Genomic DNA, 6,156 nt, shown 5'->3' with positions numbered 1-6,156 from the left:
GATCAACACCCATGATCATACACCTCATCTAAAAGGGGACACAACCTTAGTTTCTTTTACCATAAATTATCACCGAAAGAAATTAGTTAGAAATTAGTCATAGAAAACCCAACTTTTACCAAAATCATCGGATTAAGACATTAGACCTAAATTTAGCATTCTACGATTTTAGTAACCCTTTCACACCATATTCCCTGTGGGATTCGACTCTAACCTTGTTGGGTTACTATATTTGACAACGTCCGCATTATTATACCATTAATAGGTGTAATAAGAACGTATCAGATACCATCAATTGAGATAATATGGCCCAGAAAAGTCACAGAATTCAACCAGAACTCACATTTTGAAAATTTGGCGAACAGTTCACGAGTCCGAATTCCCAGGACAATACGCAAGTGGTCTGCATGCTCTATTCCTGACCGGGAATATACCAAAATGTCATCGATGAACACGATCACGAATAGATATAGAAAAGGCCTGAATACATTATTTATCAAATTCATAAACACTGCTGGAGCGTTAGTCAACCCAAATGACATTGCCCGAAATTCATAATGGCCATATCTAGTTCTAAAAGCCGTTTTCGGAATATCTTTTTCTCTAACTCTCACTTGGTGATATCCTGACCTCAGGTCTATCTTGGAGAACCACTTAGCACCCTTCAATTGATTAACAAATCGACAATTCTTGGAAGCGGATATTTATTCTTTATCGTCACCTTGTTCAATTTCCTATAGTCAATGCACATTCGTAAAGAACCATCTTTCTTTCTTACGAACAAGACAGGTGCTCCCCATGGCAATGAACTGGGTCTAATAAATCCCTTCTCAAGCAAGTCCTTAAGTTGTGTCTTTAGCTCTTTCAATTCTGTTGGAGTCATTCTATAGGGAGGAATAGATATAGGTTCGGTGTCCAGCAACACATCAATAGTAAAGTCAATTTCTCGTTCTGGCGGAAGGCCTGGAAGTTTATTCGGAAATACATCTGGAAACTTATTTACTACCGGGACGAATTGAAAAGTCGACAGTTTTGCTTCAGTGTTATGAACCCGGACCAAATAATAAATATAGCCTTTTGCAATCATCCTCCTTACTTCGTCAATGGTGCTCAATTCTGTTTGCCCAAAAGCAATCAACTTTGGGTCAACTATTTTTCACTTTAAGCCTATATTTTCACCAAAGTTGCCCGAATTTGGTTTAGGCACCCCGGGAAGCATATCAGTGTCCCCTCGGGTCAAAAGCGAGCTAATCAATGCTCGGGAACAGGCGAAAATGCTGAAAGAACTATAACGACCAAACTGGTCGTTACAGTTACTGCCACGACGGTAACGGGGCCGCAACAGTAGTGCCGCAACAGAGCCCCCCAAGCTACCCCAACGGTCTGGGCCAAGATACTCATGGCTGCCCCAGCGGCTAACACGCCGTAACAGCAGTACCGTTGGGACGACACTGGTGCCACCATTTCGGGCACCAGGTACCAGAATTCCCCCAATTTTCTAAGTCTCAATCGAAATCTCGAACCATTTCCGAGGCCATCTGCTCACAAGCCACATACACAGACCCACACAAAAATACGCTACGAATAAGCTCGTGGCCTCGAAATTCCCAACAGAGGTCTCGTTGACTGAGTCAACCCTCGATACCTCATTCTAATTTCCCAACCCAAGTCCCAAGATGCATCCTAGTGCATTGGGAACCGAACCAGATATACACACCAGTTATAAATGACCATCCGGACCTTTCGAAATCGACAAATTTCCGAAAAAGGTCCTTTTACCCAAAAGTCAACTTCGGGTCAACTATTTTTCACTTTAAGCCTATATTTTACAAAAGTTGCCCGAATCCGGTCTAGACACCTCGGGAAGCATGCCAACGGTCCACTCGGGTCAAAATGAGCTAACCAATGCTCGAAAAAGGGTGAAAATACCGAAAAGACTATAACGATCAAAGGGGTCGTTACATGAGTCGAGTTTTACTTTGGGAAAACCTAAGAACTACAGCATTTTCCCATTCAGGACCTTGGTATTCAGGGGATATTTTTATAGGATATTATGTGCCAATGAGAAGTTTGGATGTAATTTGATAAATAGAAATAGGTGTCACCAATTTTTACATTGCTTGAACTATTGTGGCATGGTAGATTGGGCTTAGAGACATCAAATTTACTTTGGACAAATAAAAGAAGGAATAGGAACATAATATTGAAGAGATTAGAAAGAGTAAGTGCTAAATGTGACTAGTTATCCTTATTTCATGAGGCTTTGGTCAGACATTTACCTAGAACGCACTCCGATCCCTGTCCTCTTTTACAAGAACTCACTCCTCATATACCAATTCCTAGCAAGTCTTTGTGCAGAAACTATTTGGACATCCCACCATGATTTTAAGTCTGTTATAGATCTTTGTTGGATGAATAGTGACAAGTCTTTTCTACAGACTATTAATACCTTAATACCTTTAAGGATAATATTGTACTCTGTAATAGACAAACATTTGGAAACATTTTTGAGAAGAAACATTGTCTATTGGCTAGAGTTATAGAATTTCAATCTTCTCCAAGGCATTCTTATCGTTATTTCCTTCAGGGTTTGAAACATAATTTGATCACTGATTATAATGGGATACTTCATCTAGAAGATGAATTTTGGCGTTTGAAGTCTATATTACATTGGTTAAATGACGGGGATGTAAATATCAAGCTTTTGCATCAATATACACTTCATCAACATATGAAATTGTATCACCAGTCTCCGTGAGTCAGCGGAGAACAAGTTACATGATCCACAAGATATTAATATGCATATTTTAAGTTTTTATAATAGTTTGTATGCCTCTCAGCTCATTAGTTCGAGCAGATTCCATGCCTTCATACTTTGTTCCACTTAATAATCATTTAGAGTTGGAAGCTCCCCTAACTCAAGAAATACTTTCATCAGTCAACTCTTTTCGTCCTTATAAAGTGTCGGGTCCGGATGAGCTTCACCCACTCTTCTTCCAAAACTATTGGAATTTGGTGGATGCTTCAGTTGAAACTTTTTTTCACAAAGTATTTACGGACTATCAAATTTCTAGTAGTATTCGTCTTACTTATGTTTAATACCCAAAACTTAAAATGCTTCCAACATTTTCAGCTTTAGACCAATCAGCTATTTCTGCAACACTATTTATAAAAATATTTTGAAGATCATATTTAACTGTATTAAACCTTTTTCCAAATAGTTGGAGGGCCTACTCCTGTGTATTTTTCAAAAGGATAGACGTGCCTCAGATGGCTCTATCATTGTGCAAGAATTGTTCCACTACTTTTAGCATATTAAGGGTAGAACAACCTACGTGATGATGAAATTGAATCTTGAAAAGGCATTCAATCTCTTAAAATGGTCTTTTTTCAAAATTAAATTACGCACGTGTGGACTTTTTATTTATTGATCAAATAATCCTACAAAAATTGAAAAAAAGCAATAAAAGAAAAGGTAAAAATAAAACATATCTATCAGTTGAACAATCCCTAATATCTCGCTTTGTTGTCTCTTTCTCTTCAGCTCATTTGCGCTTCTCTTTCTACTCCGATCCGATCTTGCAAAGATGATGATAAGACCAGAAATTGGTAACGAAAATCGCTTCTTCGCGTGTGAAAATTTGATTTGCAACTTATAGTAGTGAAGAATTCGTCATTTTTGGCTTCAATTGACCCCAGGTAATTCTTTTTCCTCTGCTTTGCATATTTATCTTCGATCTGTACCTCATAAGCTGATTGTTTTTGTACTGCTACCTTGCATGGACTGAACCTGCCTGTGTGGAGCTTCATTTTACTCCGTTTTCAGCACTGATAGCTTAGTTGATCTTGGTCCTCTGAATCGCTGATTTGAGATGGTTTTCGTCTTCAACCATGGTAAGCTACACCGTACTGCTCCATAAATCCTGCAAAAATATTGACAAAAACTTTTTTTGCCGCACTCTATTCCTCTTTTCGTTGTTACTAACCTCTGCATAGCAATCTGTTTTTTGCTCATTGTGTGTTGTCTGACTGTTCTTGCTTGCTTTATTATCATCAATGGTGAACTCTGACTCTTAGATAATAAATTGGAGCCTTATCACTGTTTAGAATTCTTCTCATATCAATTTCAAGTCCTGGAAATTATGACATTGAAAAGAACCCTTATCTAGAGATTGATTTGCCAAACCATCTGCTAGCTTATTTTCTTCCCTTGGAATATGTGAAAACGTAACTTCCATGCTGCTGCTAATGTCCCTAGCTTCATCCACCCAAATAACAATGTTCCATGGTGGTTTCCATCCCTCAGACAAAATCTTCTGCACCATTTATGAATCAGTTTAGAAGATTATGTTGTTGAACCCTTTCTCCCTGCAGTATCTCAATGCTTCTGTAATTTCTATCATTTCTGTCTCTGTATTAGTAGCAAGCCCTATATCCTCAACTTGTGCATAAATCTAATCCCCTTCTGTATCCCTTAAACAAAAACTATATGCACTTCTTCCTGGATTTCCTCTTGATGCTCCATTAGTATTGCATATAAACCATCCTTCTGGAGGAAGCTTCCAAAGAACTTTAGTAACCTTTAGTTGTGATCTCCCTCCTTTCATCATTTCAATCAAGTCACTCCATTTGTTTGGAATATTATTGAAGGATGGATTTCTCAATTGAACAGGTCTTTGTATGGTAGAGAAAACTTAATAGATAACTCTATTCCCAGATCTCCTTTCCCTATGTTTGATGCAGTTTCTTCTTTTTCATAGTTCCCAAATTATTACTGCTGGTACTACAAGATATATCTGCTTCAATGTCCCAGTAACTGGTGCCTGCCACATTTTCAATATTAGTTGCTGCAACTATAGGCCCTCCATAGTAATACCTGCACAAGGACAAAAGTAGAACCAAGTTCTGTTAGCTATAAAAGATGTGGTGAACAGATGTTGGATTGTCTCCTCCTGAGGATTTGAGCAACACCAGCATCTGGACTTAGATGGTCATTTATCTATATTATATTAAAGCGCGAAGGGCCTTAAAAATGTTGATTGAACTTTTTTTCCTTCATTAAAAGACTCTACAATAGACAAAATTGTCATTTGCCATTCCCCTCAAATTATTATTTATTTTTGAAGTACTTTTTGACTTTGACAAATATAAGTATACGTCTTAATCCATAATTAAACTTATGGAAATTTTCCATAAACTGAAAAACTAGAAAATTTCCAGAAACTTAAAAACTGTCCACTAACATATAAGTATAGGTTTAATTCCATAATTAAAGTTATGGAAAATTTGCATAAACTGAAAAACTGGAAAATTTCTAAAAACTTAAAAAATGCCCACGTAAAACTATTGTGATTCAGTTATAATTTATGTTTAATTCCTTCTCTACTTCTTCTCCCACTTTGTTTAATTAGGTTTTCATTTCTTTTTTTCCGATAATTGTAATATCTTTCGACTTCCTTTAGGTGATTTTGTGGTTTTGATTGCAGGAACTGGCTGGCTTGAGTGTTGCCGCTGCAATTGCATAGGTCAATAATTGTTTTTCTGCAATTTTTTTTATACTTTATCTCACCACCTCTTTTATTTCTATTTATGACAATTTGACACGGTTGAAGATGCATTCTGGAGGAGGGTAAAAAAAGAAGATAGCATTCTGATCCATAAAACTTGAAGTTTGTTTAAGTTGTATTGAATTGAGTATTTTGGTTACATTAGATCTTGATGTAAGGTAACAATGCAATTATATAACATCTGCCTAATTGGCGTGTCACAAATTTAAATTTTTATTTATTTGTTTTTCCCATGCATATAGCGGGAGCTTAGTGCACCGATCTGTCTTTTTTTTTCCATGCATATTGGACATTAAAACTTCTGTCTTCATTTCTCTAAAATTAGCAATTTTTTGGTTTTTTTACACCTATTAATATTATTTATGTTGTGTCTTATTTTCTTTAGCTCTAAAATTCACTTTAGTAAGACCCTTTTAACTAAAGTTCTGTAGACAACAAAGGGAAACATTAGGTTTAGGAATATTCAACAATTAAAATTACTTTAGGTTTAATTTTTTTTTTTTACCAAATAGTGCTACTTCCGTTAATTTTCTATAATTTTAAAACCAAAATAATTTAGATTAGAAAGGAGACGAATACTCCTATAAAA

The 6,156-nt window shown here is 36.4% G+C and overlaps 1 long non-coding RNA gene across 1 annotated transcript; it reads left to right on the top strand.

The window, feature by feature from the left end:
• The first annotated feature begins 3,469 nt into the window (after positions 1-3,469).
• LOC132642631 (uncharacterized) lies at positions 3,470-5,824 on the top strand. The gene is made up of 2 exons (XR_009583280.1): positions 3,470-3,894; positions 5,487-5,824. It is a non-coding gene; the product is annotated as an uncharacterized LOC132642631 (long non-coding RNA).
• The last annotated feature ends 332 nt before the right edge of the window (positions 5,825-6,156 follow it).

The sequence above is a fragment of the Lycium barbarum genome, chromosome 5, assembly GCF_019175385.1.
Source record: "Lycium barbarum isolate Lr01 chromosome 5, ASM1917538v2, whole genome shotgun sequence".
Classification (NCBI taxonomy): domain Eukaryota; kingdom Viridiplantae; phylum Streptophyta; class Magnoliopsida; order Solanales; family Solanaceae; genus Lycium; species Lycium barbarum.
This window is presented reverse-complemented; position numbering and strand designations above follow the sequence as displayed.